The sequence below is a fragment of the Miscanthus floridulus genome, chromosome 19 (assembly GCF_019320115.1).
Source record: "Miscanthus floridulus cultivar M001 chromosome 19, ASM1932011v1, whole genome shotgun sequence".
Lineage (NCBI taxonomy): Eukaryota > Viridiplantae > Streptophyta > Magnoliopsida > Poales > Poaceae > Miscanthus > Miscanthus floridulus.
Genome location: NC_089598.1, coordinates 34,206,063 through 34,226,415, shown reverse-complemented (window position 1 = coordinate 34,226,415; position 20,353 = coordinate 34,206,063).

The window sequence follows — 20,353 nt, the reverse complement described above, 5'->3', positions numbered from 1 at the left end:
TTTTTATTCGAGAGCTAGTTTTGTTTAATTAATATAAAATCTTGTAGATGCCCAAAAATTGTGAAACAAATTTTGTTAGGCTCCTAAAATTGTGATCTATCTGTTGGTGTAATTAATGTATACATATACATGTTGATACTAGGGGCTATTAAATCATTTGAAATCTTGCATACATGCATACACTAAACATGACATCCGGTCTTGATGCGGTCACATAGAATAGGCTTCCAATCATAGACCAATACAATTTTTGATCCACCATATTTCCACTTGCATCACTATCCAAGTTTCCATTTGTTCCCATTGGTGTACTAATGGCTTTGCTATCACTCATGCCAAACTTCTTGATCGTGTCCTTGATATACTTGCCTTGACTCACAAATGTACTATTCTTCAATTGCTTGATTTGAAGACCAAGAAAGTAACTTAACTCTTCAATCATGGACATCTCAAACTCATTAGCCATCATCTTTCCAAAATTTTCACAAAAGTCTTGATTTGTTGATCCAAATATGATGTCATCAACATAGATTTGCAACACAAATAAGTCTTTGCCAATCTTTTTTGATGAAAAGAGTGGTGTCAACATTTCCCATCATGAACCCTTTAGAGAGTAGAAAGTCCCTAAATCTCTCATACCATGCTCTAGGTGCTTGCTTCAAGCCATACAATGCCTTCTTCAACTTGTACACATGGTCGGGCTTCTTGTCATCTTTAAAACCGGGAGGTTGCTCAACATATACTTCTTCATTGATGTAACCATTGAGAAATGCACTCTTGACATCTATTTGATAGAGTTTAATGTTGTGGACACAAGCATAGGCTAGTAAGATTCTAATTGCTTCCAATCTAGCAACCGGGGCATATGTTTCTTCAAAGTCAAGACCTTCAACTTGTGTATATCCTTGTGCTACCAATCTTGCTTTGTTCCTTACTACTATCCCATCTTGATCTTATTTGTTTCTAAAGACCCATTTGATTCCAATCACATTGTGTCCCTTTGGTCTCTCTACTAATTCCCATACTTAATTTTTTGTGAAGTTATTTAATTCTTCATGCATAGCATCTAGCCAATCAACATCCTTCAATGCTTCATCTATCTTTTTTAGTTCAATGGATGACACAAATAAGAAATGCTCACAAAATGAAGCCAATCTTGATCTAGTTTGCACACCTCTTAAAATATCACTAATGATAGTATCTAATGGATGATCCCTTGCAATATTGGTAGGTTGGAGTATTGAAACTTAATTGCTTGCACTTGCTTGATCATTGGGTTGAGATGATGTACTAGCCACTTGATTTTGTTCATTGTCATGAGAGCTATTTGTACTAGCTTGATTTGTATCATCTTGCACATTTGAGTTAGAAAGCACTTGCACTTGATCATCATCATCATCATTCACTTGCCTAGGCCTCAATTCACCAACATCCATGTTCTTCATGGCATTTGAAAAATGAATGCCTCTAACATCTTCTAAGTTCTCATTTTCTTCTTGTGAACCCTTGGTTTCATCAAATTCAACATCATGAACTTCCTCAAGAGTACCACTATCCAAATTCTAAACTCTATATGCTTTGCTAGTAGTTGAGTATCCAAGTAGGAATCCTTCATCACATTTCTTGTCAAACTTGCTCAATCTAGTGCCTTTCTTCAAGATATAGCATTTGCAACCAAATACCCAAAAATATGCAATGTTGTTCTTTCTACCATTCAAGAGCTCATATGGTGTCTTCTCTTTCAATGGGTGACAATAGAGGCGGTTGCTACAATAGCAAGCCATGTTGATAGCTTCAGCCCAAAAAGATTGACTCACATTGTACTCACTAAGCATAGACCTTGCCATATCAATGAGTATTCTATTCTTCCTCTAAATAAGGCCATTAGATTGTGGAGTGTACTTGGATGAGAATTGATGTATAATTCCAAATTCATCACACAACTCATCAATTCTAGTGTTCTTGAACTCACTACCATTGTCACTTCTAACTCTCTTGATGGTTGTTTCAAACTCATTGTGAATGCCCTTGATAAATGATTTGAATGTTGCAAATACATCACTTTTGTCCACTAGAAAGAATACCCATGTGTATCTAGTGTAATCATCCACTATCACAAAACCATATTTGTTGCCACCAATGCTAGTGTATTGAGTTGGCCCAAACAAATCCATGTGCAATAACTCAAATGCTTTACTAGTGTTCATCATGCTTTTCTTAGGATGGGTGTTTCCAACTTGTTTTCTAGCTTGACAAGAGCTACAAAGCTTATCTTTTTCAAACACTACATCTTTTAAGCCTTTAACCAAGTCATGCTTGACCAATCTATTTAATTATTTCATTCCAACATGACTAAGCCTTCTATGCCATAACCAACTCATGCTAGACTTAGTGAACAAACATGTAGATAATTGAGCTTCACTAGCATTGAAATCAACCAAGTATAGATTCTCATATCTAAAGCCTTTGAAGATCAAATTAGAACCATCTATACTTATGATTTCTACATCATCTATCCCAAATATGTATTTGAATCTAAGATCACACAATTGAGCCACGGATAGCAAATTGAAGTTCAAGCTCTCTACTAGCAACACATTGGAAATGCTCATGTCATTGGATATTGCAATCTTACCAAGCCCCTTAACCTTGCCTTTGCCATTATCACCAAATGTGACACTATCATAACCATCATTGCCGTTGGTGTTGATTGAGTTAAACATTCTTGCATCACCGGTCATGTGTTGAGTGCACCCACTATCAAGAACCCAATGCCTTCCTTCAGCTTTGTAATTGACCTACAAAAGAAGATCAATTCTTTTTAGGTACAGAAACTTGCTTGGGTCCATGAAGGTTAGTGACCAAACTCTTTGGCACCCAAATGGCTTTCTTCTTTGAGCCCATCCATGGTGTACCAATAAACTTAGCCTTTACACCATTTGCATCCTTGGTAAGCACATAGAAAGAATTAATCTTAATTGAGGATACATTAGCATTTTTGCTTTTATTCTTGTATTCATGCTCTTTATGACCAACTTGCTTGCAACTAGTACAAAACCGACCATTGTTCTTCACAAAACTAGTCTTGTGAGGAGCAAAGGTCACCTTGCCTTTCTTAGGGGTATATTCCAATCCCTCTTTATAGAGAGAAGCTCTTTGGCTACCCAAGCACATAAGCAAGCAGTCCTCACCACCATAGGCCTTAGCCAAGGTGTGAGTGAGCTCATTGACCTCCTTCTTGAGTAATGGAGATGGGGATCCCGATCTTCTGTCAGGTGATGATAACTATTGTTGTGGTGGAGAATGACACACCGATCTGGCTTCAGATCAAAAGATCAAACCCTGCAATCTTAGCACCACAGCTCCTCTAGTTATCAACCGAGTCTCAGACCAGGTTGACCTCGCCAAGAAGGCTAATCCCTGCCTGCGCAATGAAGAACACAAGCAAGAACAAGAAAGATCGCAACCAAATTGCAGATGTATGATTAATCTCACGAGTTGGGGTCTCACAAACCGATGAACGGCGAAACTGTTCTTGACAGAATAATCTAAGCAAAACCCAAACCCTAATGGAGGGGTGGCGGTTGTTTATGAAGACTTTAGGGTCATGCAAGACCCCTGGACGCGCCCCTAATGGGCCCAAACTCGATACATGGTCCAATGGACCAAAAGACGGTGTCGCAGCACCCTAGCAGATTCTGGACGCTGATTTGTTTCGACGATTCCCATTTATTTCGAACAGATTTTGATGTGAAACCACTTGTATTGGCTTCCTTATCAAATTATCTTTCCATCCATATGTGGATCATCAAAAACGGAGTCCGGATGCGTCCTGGGCGTCCGTTTTATTGCAGACTGATCCTGACGGCCGAGACAGACTCGAACTTGGATTGGACTGGGCCTCTGGCTTGGCTTGGACGTCCTTGCTGGCCTCCTAAGGTGGTGGCCAAGGAGGAGGACGTCCAAGGCCATCTCTTAGGTGTTCTCCATCTTCTTGGGGCGTGCTCCAACTTGGGCCTGGGTCCCAAGGATGTCTAACAAGCCCATGACGACAGTGTAGCTCCCGCCAGAAATAGCGACAGAATATATTGGTGATTTGGAGGCCTTGCCGACGTGATATTGAGATGGGACCAGATCTATTTGAAATCTTATCAAACAAGCTTTCCATCAAGTGCTCATTGACCTCAATCGCACTCCGGATGGATGAGTTATGACCTTCCCAATGAGGCACTGTCGGGCTGCCGACGAACCGAAAGTTCAACTTTGATGAACTTGCATGTTGAGACATATTTGTACCTACATTCAAATAGTGACATGTACATGTGGAACCAAGTGAATTATAACCAAAGCCACTATGCAAATATAGGAATGAGCGCACCTTATAATCATTGTTCGTATCTGAAGGTGCCATGTCCTCATCATTGAGAGTCTCATTCTCAACCATTAGTGAGTTATCACAAGTAAAACCATCACTACTAAATGAGGTAGAAGTAGAAGTGCTACAAGAAGGGTTAGTGGGAGCAACAATGATAGGCATATATAATGATTCATCAATTAGGTCATAAGTTAAGCCTACATTACATGTCTTAACATGCTTCTTCTCATTTTACTCATCAAGTAAAGAGGAATGATCTTTTTCAAGCTTCTTGTGAGCCTTGCCAAGCTTCTCATGGGCTTCCTCTAGCCTCTCATGAGATGCCTTGAGCTCATCAAAGGCTTGCTTAAGGGCTTTTATTTCCCTATACAAGCTTTTGCATTCCCTTCTCTTAATGTCAAAGTGTTCTTTAGCATCATCTAGCATGTCAAGTAGTTCATCCTTAGTTGGTTCATCATCATCACTATCACTTTCATTTTCATTTTGATTATCATATTCCTCACCACTTCCATCATCACAAGTTTGTACCTTAGTGGCCTTAGCCATGAAGCATGATGGAGTGTCGAAGAGAGAATGCTTCTCACTGAAAGCAATACTTGCAAGTGCCTTCTTCTTGGTGGTCTTATCATATTCACTATAATCATCATCACTTGAGGAAGCATCACTATCCCAAGTGACCATATATGAACCACCCTTCTTCTTCTTCTTCTTGAAGGTCATCTTGTCCTTCTTCTCTTTCTTTTCCTTCTTGTTCTTCTTCTTGTTCTTCTTGTCATCATCATTGTCACTATTGTATGGGCATTGAGCAACAAGATGATCTTTGCTTTCACAATTGAAGCACCTTCTTGACTCTTTCTTGTTCTTGGATGAAGACTTCTTTCTTCTAGCACGGTAGCCCTTCTTCATCATGAACTTGCCAAATCTCTTGACAAAGAGAGCCATCTTCTCATCATCCATCTCATCAAAGCTCAAGTCTTCATCTTCACATGATGATTCTTGCTTTGCCTTGCCCTTGGATGATGTGGCCTTGAATGCCACACTCTTCTTCTTGTTATCCTTCTTCTCCCTCTTTTCTTCCTTCTCGTCATCATCTCTATAAGCATCATTGGTCATATATGTCCCAAGATTTGGTTTGGTGTCATTGTGTACAAACCGGTCCTCACTAGCAAGGTGACCAACATACCAAATCTTGCGGGTAAGCATTTTAAGAACTTATGAGAGAAGTCCTTGTCCTCCACCTTCTCACCAAGTGCTTTGAGATCATTGACAAGCACTTCCATTCGATGGAACATGTCTGACGCACTTTCATCTTCCTTCATCTTGAAGCTAGCAAATTTCTCCTTGAGAATGTATGCCTTTGCACCCTTCATTGCCTTGGTGCCCTCGAATGATTGTTCCAACTTCTTCCAAGCCTCATGAGCCATCTCAATGTTCTTGATTTGTTCAAATGTTCTCTCATTAATTGCATCATGAATGGCACTTAGAGCAATGTCATTGTTTTGGAGAAGCACTTCTTTGGCCGCGGTGGGATTCTCTAGATCATCAATCTCAATTTTGGTTTCTACCACCTTCCACACCCTTCTATTGATTGGCTTGATATGTGTGGTCATCTTTGACTTCCAATATAGATAATTTGTGCCATTAAATTGTGGTGGCTTCTTGGTGTTGTTGATTTGAGTCATTTTTACACCGAAGATTGTTAAGCCTCAAATCATGGTGACCACGGCTCTGATACCACTTGAAAGGTCCTAATGGCTAGAGGGGGGGGGTGAATAGCCTATTAAAATTTCTACAACAACACTTAGCAAACCGGTTAGTCAAATATGAGGCGAAGCGAGTGTTGCACTAGTCTACTAAAAATTCCAAGCCACCTACCACAATTCTAGTTTATAAAATCTCTATCCACACAATGGCTATGTCACTACACTAAGTTAGTGTGCTCTCAAAAGCTAACTAAAGACCACACTAACCAAACTAATAAGCTCTCATGACTAGCTACGCTAAAGAGCTTGACAACTAGTTTGCGGTAATGTAAAGTGAGAGAGCAAGATAGTTATACCGCCGAGTCGAGGAATGAACCAATCAATCACAAGAATAAATACCAATGTAGACCAATCACCTCGGAATTAAATGATGACACAATGATTTTTTACCGAGGTTCACTTACTTGCCGGCAAGCTAGTCCTCGTTGTGGTGATTCACTCACTTGGAGGTTCATGTGCTAATTGGCATCACACGCCAAACCCTCAATTGGGTGCCGCACAACCAACACAAGATGAGGATTACACAAGCTATGGGCAATTTACTAGAGTATCTTTTGGCTCTACGCTGAGGAAAGGTCAAGAACCCCTCACAATCACCACGATCGGAGCCAGAGACAATCACTAACCTCCGCTCGACGATCCTCGCTGTTCCAAGCCATCTAGGTGGCAGCAACCACCAAGAGTAACAAGTGAATCCCATAGTGAAACACAAATATCAAGTGCCTCTAGATGCAAACACTCAAGCAATGCACTTGGATTCCCTCCCAATCTCACAAAGATGATGAATCAATGATGGAGATGAGTGGGAGGGCTTTGGCTAAGCTCACAAGGTTGCTATGTCAATGCAAATGGCCAAAGAGAGTGAGCTACAGCTGGTAATGAGGCTTAAATAGAGAGCCCCCATGAATAGAGCCGCTGGCTCTTTGTTCCCTAAAAAGTTAGGGCGACTGGATGCGCCGGTCAGATCGACCGGACGCACTCGGTCTAGCGTCCGGTCAACGGATGCATGCCATGCGTTGCCTCCATTCAACCTCAGTCGCGGGATCTCAACGGTCATCTTTCATGCGCCAATGGTCAAGTAGCGACCAAACACAGCATAGTGAGATGACCGAACGCTGCAACGCTTGAGTCCGGTCGTTTCTAGAGAGCTCCTCGAGCCTCTGTTTTGCGACCGAATGCGTTCGCTCCTGTACGACCGGATGTAGACCAACCAGAGTCTGATCATTTCTAGAGAGCTCCCCGAGCCTCTGTTTTGCGACCGGACACGTCAGGTTGGTTGCGATCGGACGCAGCACCTGTGTCTGATCTTTCACCGCCTACCACGTGTCACTGCTGCTCCTCGCGCCAAGATGTCAGCGTACATCATGAGATGACCGGACGCACCCCTTCGCGTTTGGTCCCTCTTTCTCTTCAACATCTGATCAAGGGACCAAGGGTGGCCTTCACTGCGCTCCACTGACCGGACGTAGGGTCAGAGTCTGGTCACTGCCCAAGGTAGAGTCCAGTCAATACAAAATAGTTCCTTTTGACTCGTAACTTCACCACCCTTGATCAAATGTGCCAACCACCAAGTGTGTTACCTTGTGCACATGTGTTAGCAGATTTTCACAAATGTTTTTAAGGGTGTTAGCACTCCACTAGATCCTAAATGCATATGCAATGAGTTAGAGCATCTAGTGGCACTTTGATAACCGCATTGCGATACGAGTTTCACCCCTCTTAATAGTATGACTATCGATCCTAAATGTGATCACACTCACTAAGTGTCTTGACCACCAAAATGAAAAAGCTCCTATCAAGTTTCACCTTTGCCTTGAGTTTTTATTTCTCTCTTTCTTCTTTTCCAAGTCAAGCATTTGATCATCACCATGCCATCACCAACATCATGATTTTCATCATTGCTTCATCACTTGGAGTAGTGCTACCTATCTCATAATCACTTTGATAAACTAGGTTAGCACTTAGGGTTTCATTAATTCACCAAAACCAAACTAGAGCTTTCACCTGTGCCCTGGCTGCTGCTCACTACACTATGCTGTGGGCCACCCCGCTACTGCTCTGCTGTCCCTGCCGCTCTGCTACGATGCCGCTGCTGCTGGTAATGTGCCATGCTGTTGCTCGTCTCCTCACTATGCGCACGAGGGCTTTCCCCCTCCCCTGCTGCCCGCACCATCGCATTGCCATTTATGGCGCTACGGCCATGCAAGTAGTGCCTGGTAGTGGACGCACGCATTTGGTCTGCAGTGTTTGCGCGTGTGTCTCCCCGATCGTGTCGGTCGTATCCCACCAAGACGAGGTCGAGCTAAGCCCCACCTATCTCTCTCTCTCTCTCTTCTTCCATGGCTGTCTGGGCTGCGCCATTAAATCTATTAGGGAGAGATCATCATGAGCCAATTCATCGCTTCACTGGCTTCGCCATCAAGTTGCCTAACCACCCGATCCCACACTGCCTTGGACTGAGCCTAGCCGAGCTTCAATTTTGGAGTTTTTCCCCGCCACCGTGCCGATAAGGCTGAGTCCGCCCATCACCGAGGGCAGCTCCCATCTGACCACCTCGAGCCAAATTGGCTGCACCACTAGACTCGTCTCGATCCCCTCTTTGCCATGCGCACCTAAGCCATACCCCTACCGCTGTCCCAACGTGGCGTACGCGGCCAGCCTTGCTTGAGGCATCTCTAGCCAAACCATCACCTCGGCTAGGTCCTTGGTGAGTCGCTGATGCTCACCCGCTACCTTTACTGCTCTCTTAGCGCCGTGGCTCACTGGAACATTATCGTCGCCACCGCAGGTTGCCCGCCGACATGGAGAAGTCACCCTACTTCATCTCTAGTCTTCTAACCGATGCCCAGCGTTGCGCGTCGGTCCGTAGGTGAGCATCAACCCCTAGCTAGGTCTGTGCGGGTCCTAGTTGGCCGATGTAGCGGCTCCGTGTCGGCCAACGCCACGCTGGCGAGCGCGAGGGCTTCGGGGACCTCCCCGATGTGAAGATGAGTCTTTTCGGGGGCCTTCGCGCATAATCGCCGACTAAAGGAATATGGCCAATAGTGGTCACGTTAATAGTAGGAAGCACGGGGGCTTTTTTTTCCTAAAATGCCAGCACACGTGAGTTCCCCGCCATGGACCACTTTCCCCGCCGTGGGCCGCGCTGGGCTAGTTCATTTTCTCTTTTTTCGTAAAGAATTAGAAATAGCTTTATATTTTTATTCGAGAGCTAGTTTTGTTTAATTAATATAAAATCTTGTAGATACCCAAAAATTATGAAACAAATTTTGTTAGGCTCCTAAAATTGTGATTTATCTGTTGGTGTAATTAATGTATACATATACATGTTGATACTAGGGGCTATTAAATCATTTGAGAGTGCTCAATATTATTAGGTTAAATATTATAAGAATTTTTGTGGTAAATTGGTGATAGCTTTAGTCCTGAATTTTTATGGTAGTTTCATTGTATTATTATGTGTTCACTGTAATTTTTGTAGCCTTATAATAGACTAAACATTAGGGTAGTTAAATGTTCTATGTTTAAATATACATTAAATCTATTGAATAGTGAAACTAGGTGCTTGTTAGTTGAACTCAATATCTTGCTTGATGAATATGATAGTTAGCTTAGTATCTTAGTAATTAGAACTAGCTTAGTAGCTTAACATGTGTATTCTTCTTTTAAGAGTTGTCGTTGCCTAAATACTGAATTGTTGCATCATCATCACATGCATATAGAGAACGAGTTGGCAAAAATCGTGACCACCGGTGATCCCGAGTTCGAGGAGATCGTCGAGGAGTACGAGGAGGAGATTCCCGTGTAGGGGGAGGTCCCGAAGCCTCCACTGACTAACTCAGCTGACACCACGCCTGCCCAAGGCAAGCCCTATGCATAACCCTTATTTTTTTTATAATCACTGAATATATATATATATATATATATATATATATATGTGTGTGATGTGCATTTATGTTACAGAAATTTTATGAAAACCACATGCATAGATATATCTGTCCTATGAGTCTTACTAGTGCAGGTTCGAGTAGCTGCTATGCTTAGGTTTTCGGTAGCGTGAGTAACCTGCCGTTACTCACAATAGGTGATTATTATATTTACTCTCATGATAAAATGATGAAAGAAAAATGGAGACCGGGTAGGGATATGGTATGGGTTATGGTGGGTGTAACGAGTTGTGTCTCGTGGCCACGGGGCTTAGCTTGGTTACACTATTTTCCCTGTCCATATATTATCCTGAGCACATACTTGCTTATGGGAGCGGGAAGGCTCGTTACGCTCTTGTCGTGGGTTCCGGCTCTTTCTGGATCGACTGATTGGAGGCAGGAAAGGGGGAGGTCTAAGCACCATATTGAGACCGGGTCTCAAGTGTGCGGGCTTGGAGTCCAAGTTTGGACGGGGACCTAGGCCCCGTGACAGGAGTGAAATGGGTTGGTCTCATTTGTGCCTGAGGTACAAGCGAGACGTGTGTTTCAGGGTACCTAGCTAGGATACATTGGTTCGCAAATCACCGTTTCCATGAGACAGTATGACTTGGCTATGGTGTAGCAACGTAGTAAGAACTGAAAGATGAAAGATAGTGAAATGGTTTTGATTGCTCAACCCTTGTTTGAAAAGTAGAACATGTACTTACCTAGAATGGTTAGCTAATGAAGTAATCATGACTGCTAATTAAACTTGATCTTAAGGACGTACTTCTAGCAATTCTTTTCTCAAACAAAAGAAAACAACAAACCTATATTGCATATCATACCTCTTGTGAGTATATTGTGTACTCAGGGTTTATTTTACCCTATTGCAGGTGTAGCTTGAGGAGTAGCTCTTGTGTGGAGGATTCTTCTAGTGGACACAGACGAATCCTTGTATTATTTCCGCTAGATGTTTTTTTTCATTCCACTGTTTAATTATCGCACTCTAAACGCTGGTATTGTAATAAATAATTTTCAAGAACTCTTGTTGTATGAAATAGACTAAGTATTGTAAGCTCGTACTCATTATTGCATTCTGGAAGTAAAATATGGATTGATTTGAGTTCTCCCGTGGGTGTGCTCGATGGAACTGTCCACTGTAGCTAACTTTCGGGATGCTTAGTGTCTAGTGGAAGATGAGCGCCTTCGAAAGTATGTTATTTCGGGCGGTTCTGCCACAGTCCGGTTCTCCAGCTCGTGCCACATCACTTCGCTGCCGAGCGCGCCACAGCCGAACTCGCGCACACTTGAGTCCGGACCCACGCCACAGCTGGGTCCAGAGCTGCCGTGGCTCAGTGATGCTCTCAAACTCCTCTGCTCCGTCCAACTGGACCTAACGAATATGGTCCGGAACCCTTGCCAGGCAGGGTCCGGAGCACCCGCTGTGGCCCTCGGTGTTAGGGTTTGGTTCTGGACTGGCCCAGCTAGGGTCCGAATTCCCTTGAACACCTGGGCCCAGTTGCAACTTTCTTCTCCACCCTTGCTTCCAAGTTGCTAACCACAAAGTGTAGAACTTGTGTGCACATATATTAGCATTTTTCCAAGCATTTTTCAAGGGTCAAATGTTAGCACACTAGGTCCCTAATGCATATGCAAGAGTCATGTCACCTAGTGGCACTCGATAACCGTTTAGCCAAAGATTTTCCCTCTTTATAGTACAGCTACCGATGCTAAACACACTCACACCCTCTATGGTGTCTTGAGTGCCAAAACAAAAAAACATATTTGATACCTTTGCCTTGATCTCCTTGGTTTTTGTTTTTCTCTTTCTTCTTTTCCAAGTTAGAGTACTTGATCATCTCTTTTGTAGCCATCACCTTCACCATGACCATCATCTAACTCCACCACTTAGATTGGACTACCTTATCTAATTCACACTCTTAGACCGAAGGTTAGTCCTAGGTTTCATCAATTATCCAAAATCAAACTTGGGCTTTCAAGGATCCATGCTCACAGGTCCGAATCGAGCGCATAATACATCAGTCACCTATGAATGAACAGCAAATAGACGAGTTCAGGCCAAGAACGCCGAATCCCCCTAAATACCCATCGAACCCTAACCCTAGTTCGCCAATGCTGCATGCATGACACGGGGCAATGGTGTCACTAACCTTCCTTGCCTTGGGAGCGCCTGTGGGAACTGTGGATCCGTCGGGTTCAAACGAGCACCAGGCGCTATCGTCTCCATAGGTCAGAGTCGCCGTCGAAGTCGCCATGGAGCAAGAGGAGAAGATGGAAGAAGGGAGACAACGGGTGGGGGAATGAATGGAATGAACTGAGCGAGGGGGCCCAAGCGACAGGATAAAGCGTCAAGGTCACCAACGTCTTTTCCCCTGGCCGATCCACGCTGGTAGGCTGATATGAACTACCACGACGCCAAAAGTTACAAAAATAAGGCACTGAGGGCGCGTTTGGGTGGTGTCCAACGCCCGCCACAAGTCGTCGCGCCCAAAGTGTGGCACGTCGCAAGTGCCAAACACCCACGCTGCACATCGCCAGAGGTTCGGCGACTGCCGCACCGGCCAGTTCAATTTTGGCGTCCAACCTCGTGTGGCAGACAAATCGTCCGCCACACTCACGGCGCGGTCGTAGTTGTGACGTGTGCGATTGCGGCATAGGGAAAAACGTGCACTGAGAACAGTTCATGTAGTAAATGTATAATTGCTAAATAAGTTTGGTAACTGGACGAGAGCCTGGGGCAATGATAGTAAAAATTTAGTCTTCCCCCGTTCCTGCAGTCTTGATTTTTTAGTTTTTTAAAGGAAGATAGAGATGGTGGATTTTTTTCACGCGTGCGGAAGTTGGAGGGCCGGGGAAGGGGTCGTTGGCCCATGCTGCTATGTTTTGCTACTCCACTAGAGAATGCTCCCTAGGTCCCACATGGGTCTGGGCTTCGATTTTTTGCGAACAAAAAAATGGAATTGGAGCATTAGTGTAGCAGCGGAGGTAAAAGGACGTTTGAAACTTTAGTAGTAGTACACTGCATGTTCGATCATTTCACCTATTTTCCTTCCTTCATTCTTTTCATTTTCAACTTGAATATTTAAAAGTTGTTCCATGCTCTATAATACTACAAAGTCCCCGCAGGTATCATCTAGTTTATTAAGTAAATTGGCCTTTTTTAGTACAAAACATACATATGTTCAAATAATTAAATTTTATAAATATTATTATCTTCATTGAGCTTATATGTGCATACAACTCTCAATTTTTTTTCTTGTTGACAAATGTCAAATTCCCAATAATGCATATGTTACTCTTTGGGATGCACAACAGTGAAGAAATGATTGATTGGGTTGTTGACGGTGTTCGCCTAAACGCATCTAAACAGCCGTCTACACGCGTTTAAACACTAAGCAGTGGGTTTATTTTTGCCCTAGTCATTGAATTAAATGTTGATGCGTCTAAACAATCAAACTGGTAAAAACAACTTAAACAATGGCATTAAACGATGACTAAATGGGTGTAGATGCCAAAGCATACATTTAAACTGCAGTTTAGGCGACAAACATGAAAGTTTGTGTGCTAAACGAACTTTCTGGGTGGGTGAAATTGGGCTTGGAGGTGAAATTTTGGTGCTATTTAAATGATATCTATATGACTATGTGTATGACTGTATAATTGTTTATCATCTATATCGAATTATGGAACTATGTTCGTGCCTTAAATTGCACTTAAACATTTGTATAAAAAAAATAACTTAGTGTACATTTACTGCTACAGTGCAATCCGTTTAAACCATCTAATCGGTCATCTAAACGCTAAATGGATGGTGACTAACCGTTTAACGTTTAAGATAACACTCATTGTTGAACAAGATTTTACCAAAAGCTGTGTACCGACCATTAAATCAGGGAGAAACTAAAGGAAAAAAAATGTAGTGGAGCAAGCGAAGTGCAAACAGATGAAGAACTAGGTTATGCTCTGGACTGATGAAATCCACTATAAGGGTACTGAAGCCCACCCACATCGTGCATCACCACAACAGTTTTTTGTTTTGTTTTGTTTTGTTTTGACGTACCATCACCGCAAACAGATTGGAAGTGAATCGTGTGACGAATAGATCCACTAATGCATCACCCTCACCAGTCACGAACAATGCCATTCATACTGGGAATGTGATGTTATAGTGGCAGTACAGATATACAGGTTCAGTGGCCGTGGGATCCTGGAGCCAAAAAGAACCCTTGACATTTTTGCACGATGCATTTGAAATTGAGTTAAATGCACCAGCGGTCCTCGAACTTATAAGCGTGTATCACTTAGGTCTACGGGTCCATAAACTTATCAAGTGGTGCATTGTAGGTCATATAATACACGTAGGTAGGGATGAAAACGGTACGGATATTTTCCGACCGTATTCGAAACCGAATCTGTTTAGAGGGGTTGAGATCTGTCCGTATCCGAGTCCGGATATCCAACATCCGATACCGTATCCGTATCCGAATACTCAAATCGCATATTTATGATGTCGATATCCAATCGTATCCTATCCGACATAGTTGACACTATCCGTATTCGAATCCGAATCCGGACAGAAATATGAAAACAAATGTAATATCGGTGATATCCGTCCGTATCCGATCCGTTTTCATCCCTACACGTAGGCATTTCTAGCTGACGTGGCATGACAGTGTGACATGTGTTTTTACATTTAACCCCCCTAATTCTCTCTTCTTCTCACGTCGTAGCCCATGACCAACACGACGTGGTTTAGAGACGTCCCGCAGGCCACTGAAGACGCCCTCCTTGAACCCTGGACGGCGTTGCTGCCGGCGTCGATGCATACGAACACTGGCTGCCCTAACACCCCTTGCTCCATCATCAGCGCAGCCTTCCAGAGCTACAAAGAGCTTCATGGGGCCCTGCGGGACATCTTTAAACCATGCCGTGTTGGTCATGGGCTACGATGTGAGAAGAAGAGAGAATTAGAGGGTTTAAATATAAAAACACATGCCACGCTGTTGTAACACCCAAATTTTACATTTTCTAAAAAAATAGTCAAATTGATTTAATTAAGCAAATTATGTGAGCATTCAAACATAGGAAAGTAATAATTTTTATAAAACTAAAATCAAATATAATATTAGCTACAAGTGATGCATACATGCTGCCGCATATTTAATTTTGTGATGAATGGTTTTGATTTAAAGTCCAAATGAATTCAAAATCTAATTGAAAATGAATTTTGAAAATTGTTGGAAATAGGAAAAAGAATTATTTTTTTCCTCTCCCTCCCTTCCTTGATTTTCGGCCCGCAGGCCTTTCCTTCTGCGGCCCACTCGCCTCTCCCTACCCCGCTTCCTTCTTGGGCCGGCCCAGCCGAGCTGGGCTGCTGGCAACCGCGCCAGCCCAGCCTTCCGCGAACAACCGCCGCGCCTCCCTTTCCCCAGCCGCTGACGCCTGGCCCCGCCTGTCAGCTCCTCCCCCTTCCTCCCGCGCGACTCGGAACCGCCCGCGCCTAGCGCAGCCGCAACCGCCGCCCACGTCCTCGATCGTGGGAGCGTCACCCGCGCCCCTGCCTCTACAAAACGAAGCCCACGCCCGAGCCGCCCCCCTGCTGCCTCTCCCTGCTCCATTTTTCGCACTCGCTCATGCCTCGGAGGTCGCAACCGACGCACGGCGAAGCACCGAAGACCGCCGTCTGCCGTCTGCCGTGACCCGCCTTCCCCGAGCCGACTCCGACCCCGATTTCCCCCGCTGTGAGACCCCCATGCTCCCCTCTCTCTCCCGACCTTTTCTTTTGGCGTTTGGTGGCTTCTAGCGCCATAGCCGCGAGCGCCGATAGCTCTCCGGCCACCGTCCATGGCGACCGCCGCCACGGCCGCACCCTCCGACCAATTTCTCGGCCTAAACGTGTTCGCCTGCTCCCCCTCTCTCATCCGGTGGCTTCGGGTCATCGAATCGCGAACCAAAGCTCCCTAACTGAGCTCGCTGGCAAGTCTTCGCCGTCGGCCATGGCGCCTGGCCGCCTGGAGCTACTGTTCTGGCCACCCCTTCTTCTCTCTCCCCCAGATTTGATTCTAGCCGTCCATTTTCCGATCTGCAGCCAGGATTAGAAGTTACCCTTTCGCGTGTAAATATGCTAAAGAGTCCCTCGGTTTCGGATGAATAGAACCCGTAGTCCAAAGCGCATTTCCCCGAGTACGCATTCTCATTTTGAAAGCGTAAAGTTCACTGCTTTAGTCTAAAATACGTTTTCAGTATTTACAGAAATGCCATTTGAACTGTTTTGCTTATAAAATCGTCGTTTTAGCTCCGAATTGATCCGTTCAAATCGCGTTAGCTTCGTAATTTCATAATCTACATGTTAGAATCACTGTTAGTCAAGTTTGGAACTTTTAAATTTCATGGTTAGATTTAATTAAATATATTGCTATAGGAAATCCTGTTTAAATCATAACTTTCGCATTTTAGCTCCGTTTTTCGTGAACTTCGCGTTGACGTGATCGTAGCGAGACGTAGATTATCTTCACAAACATTTTATCTTGTTTTCTATACTGTTGGTGTACTATTCTAATGATAGGAATGTTTGCTTTGCATGGATGCTTTTGGAATGTTGTATGTTGCCGTGTTGGTCGCGTTCAGACGGTGAGGAGAACGTTGGAGACCAAGAATTCTTCGACGACCAGCAGGACCAGCAAGAGTTTGTGAACCAAGGCAAGTATAGCATGGGCCTACCTTGATGTCCTATTTCACTTTAATCAATTACTCATGTGCATGTGTCTAATTTTGATAACCCTAAGGACATTCTAGACATTTGATGACTTGTTCCCTTGACTCCTATGGGGTAATTGCATATGGGTAGATTGCTAGTGTTCTAACTGAACATAATCTATATGATGATGAATGATTCTATGGAACTAAAAGTATAACATGATTTATAACAACTGTTCCATAGGGCGAAGGTGCAAATGACTTTTGATCATGTTGCTCCCGGCCCTCCATAAGAACTTATCTGTCGGCAAAAGCTGGGACTGACAGTGCAACCGGGAGAGTCATATGGCTCTGACTTTAGCTCAGTAATATGACATTTTTCTAGCTAGTTAGAGGTTACCTTTTTGGCGCAAATGGGGCTTGCCACGTTGGGTATAGGGCTGCCTCTGTTCCTATGTGTATAGCCGCGATGGATATGTGCCATAGCAAAGGGGGGTTCCTACATCTGCCTGCCAAGGAAACCTAGCGGCCCTAACTTGTTAGAGAAACCTATGAAATGGCTTCATAGTGTACCCTGTCCGCTCACCTTGGCAGTGATATGGGAGTAATTAACCCGGGCATATGGGAATCATGACTCGCGGTGAATATGCACCACCTCTACAGAGGGTAACAAACTGTTATAACAGCCGTGCTCACGGTCACGAGCGGCCCAAAAAACTCACAGAATAACTGGTTACTTGTTGTTGATCATTTAAGTTGTTCTATGATGATATATGATACACTTGACCCTGATATCTGTTCACATAGGATTAAATGGGAGCTTAAGAATAATTTGATAATACCTGAGAATAAAAGCTTGACCTACTAAAAATGCTAACTGCAATAAACCAGAGTCAATCTTTTTGAGCTTCATAACCCCATGTTAATTTGTTAAGTACGGGATGTACTTACGCTTGTTTATTTTCTTTATTTGGATAAAAATCCCGGATGGGTAACAGATGACAACGGGTATGAGGAATTCCCTGAAAATTTTTAGGCTTGTGGTCAACCAGTTGACCTTCCCTGTGATGAAGCCCCACGAGAGAGTTATCTTTTTATATTCCACTGTGTGATGTAAGACTATGTTATATTATGAATTTGATGTAAGAGACACCGTGATGATACTTTATGTAATTTGTCAGCTTGTGTGTGTGATTGATCCCTGGGCACACACGAGTTTTGTGCATTCAATTTTATCCTTAAAATTGGGTGTGACAGCTGTCATATGCCACATTAGCTAGAAATGCCTACGTGTATTATATGGACCTGCAGTGCACCACTTGATAAGTTTAGGGACCCAAAAGTGCATTTTGTGAGTTTATAGACCTAAGTGACACACGCTTACAAGTTCGAGGGCCGCTGGTGCATTTAACTCTTTGAAATTGCTATCCTTCTTTCATTGTTGTGGCACACATTGGTTATTGAACAATATCAGTCACAGTTCTCCTTGATGGATCTGATAAATAATGTGGTTAATCAGGTCATACAATTTCAGCTGAACAATGGAATGGTTGGCTGCGCACTACATAATCTAGAGGGCACCGAGAGAGCGAAGTCAATGTGAATAGTGTAAGGAAAATGAACCCTAGGCCCATTTACTTTGGATTTTGGTGTTTGATGACCAACACAACCAAATTAGACTAATAAATTGGCAAGTAATTGTTTTGTAGTTCAATAGGGTGCAAGACGTGACTTGGACAAAGGCGACATGATGATCCCACGACCAACACCAAAAGCAAGACCATAGAAGCACAAGAGAAGACCCAAGATATCAAGTAAAGTCCAAGCACCAAGATAGGAACCAAGCCAGACGCAAGATCGCGAAGAAACGAGCTCCATAGAGGTGATCGGACGCAGCCCTATGAGGACCGGACGCGTCTGATAGTTGCTTGGCAACAATAGACGTCAGCAGCAGCGATTGGATGCTGAGCGAGGCAGTGACCGGACGCACGAACTTCACTGTTCATCGTCGCGGCAACAACTCAGTGAGGACCGAACGCAGTGGCACTGGATGACCGGACGCGCAAAGTGCAGCGTCCGATCGAGTCCAGAGAGGTTCTAGAGCGGCGCAAATGCGACTGGACGCATCCAATCGATGATGATCGGACTCGGTAGTGAGTCTGATCAACGCGCGCGCTCAACGGTCAGGACGACAGTAGCATCCGATCAGTAGCAGAAAGCGGGGTTTCGTCCCCAACGGCTACTTTCTCCATGGGGCTTATAAATAGACTCCCCCAACTAGCCATTTGAGATGTGGAGAGCTGAGAAAACATATCAAGGGTGTTGATACACCACTTTAGTGATCTCAACTTGCATAGTACTTAGTGATACATTCGGTGATTAGCGTAGGTACTTTGCGAAGTGCTTAGGTTAGTTAGACCACCGCTTATGCGCTTGCTCTAGGTTTATGCCTAGTGTTTAGTGAGGTTTGCACACCTCTTACCACTCGGTGCTTGCGCGCACCATTGCTGTACATTGGAGGGGCTTGTTGTCTTGTGAGATCACACCAACCGCGTTTGTGGTATGGCCGCCACCGTGTACCGAAGGGAACAAGGCCCACAACGGTTCGGTCGGAAGCTTGATAGTGAAGACGGCGGGGAGCGGTCCGGGAGAGGCTTGTCGGAAGGCACACTGGAGACCCACTTGCGTGTGGGGAAGGCCCGAGGCTATCCACGGAGTTACCTGACTGGGAGCTTGGCCCTTACGAGGGATTCCTTACGAGGGGCTCTAACGTGGACTAGGGGGAAGCTTGCGTGCTTCTCGATACCTCGGTAAAAATACCAGAGTCGTCAACGGGAGTTTGCATATCTCTACCTTACTCTTTAGCTTCCGCATTTACATTGCAATCTTGGTTTGTGCTTTACTTTCCTAGCTTAGTCATAGGGTAGTTGATAGGTTTGGAACCTAGGTTGCATAACTCCTTTTTGCGGTAGAGATAGCAACACACCAGCAAAACCGTAGTTGTATATTTAGATAGTTTATCTTTTGCATAGGTTTTTACTAAGGTTAGAAAAGGAGGCCATAGTTTAGAGTTAGAGTTTTACATTGCCTAATTCACCCCCCCCTCTTATGCGTCATGGTCCCTTACAAGTGGTATCAGAGCCGGTTGGCTCAATTTGGACCTTTGGCTTCACCGCCGTTGAGCCGACGCTATTTAGAGTGGTTGGGATGGATACCTTTAGGCCTCTGCACTTTGACGGCACTAACTTCCCCTGCTATAAAGCTAGAATGGCTTGTCACCTTGAGGTGGTAGATTTGGGTGTTTGGAGAGTCACTCGTGACAGGATGAAACCCATTAAGAATCCCAATAAACCCACAAAGAGTGAAGAAAAAAATTCATTTCAATGCTTGAGCTAAAAATTGCTTGTTTGAATCTTTTACCATAGATGTGTTTAACCAAGTATTCTCTTTAAATATGGCACATGAAATTTGGTTAAAATTATAAGAGCTCCATGATGGCACAAGTAATGTCCGTGAGCAAAAGCATTGCCTAGCTCAACAAAGTTATGATTCTTTTGAAATGAATGATGATGAGCTTGTTCATGACATGT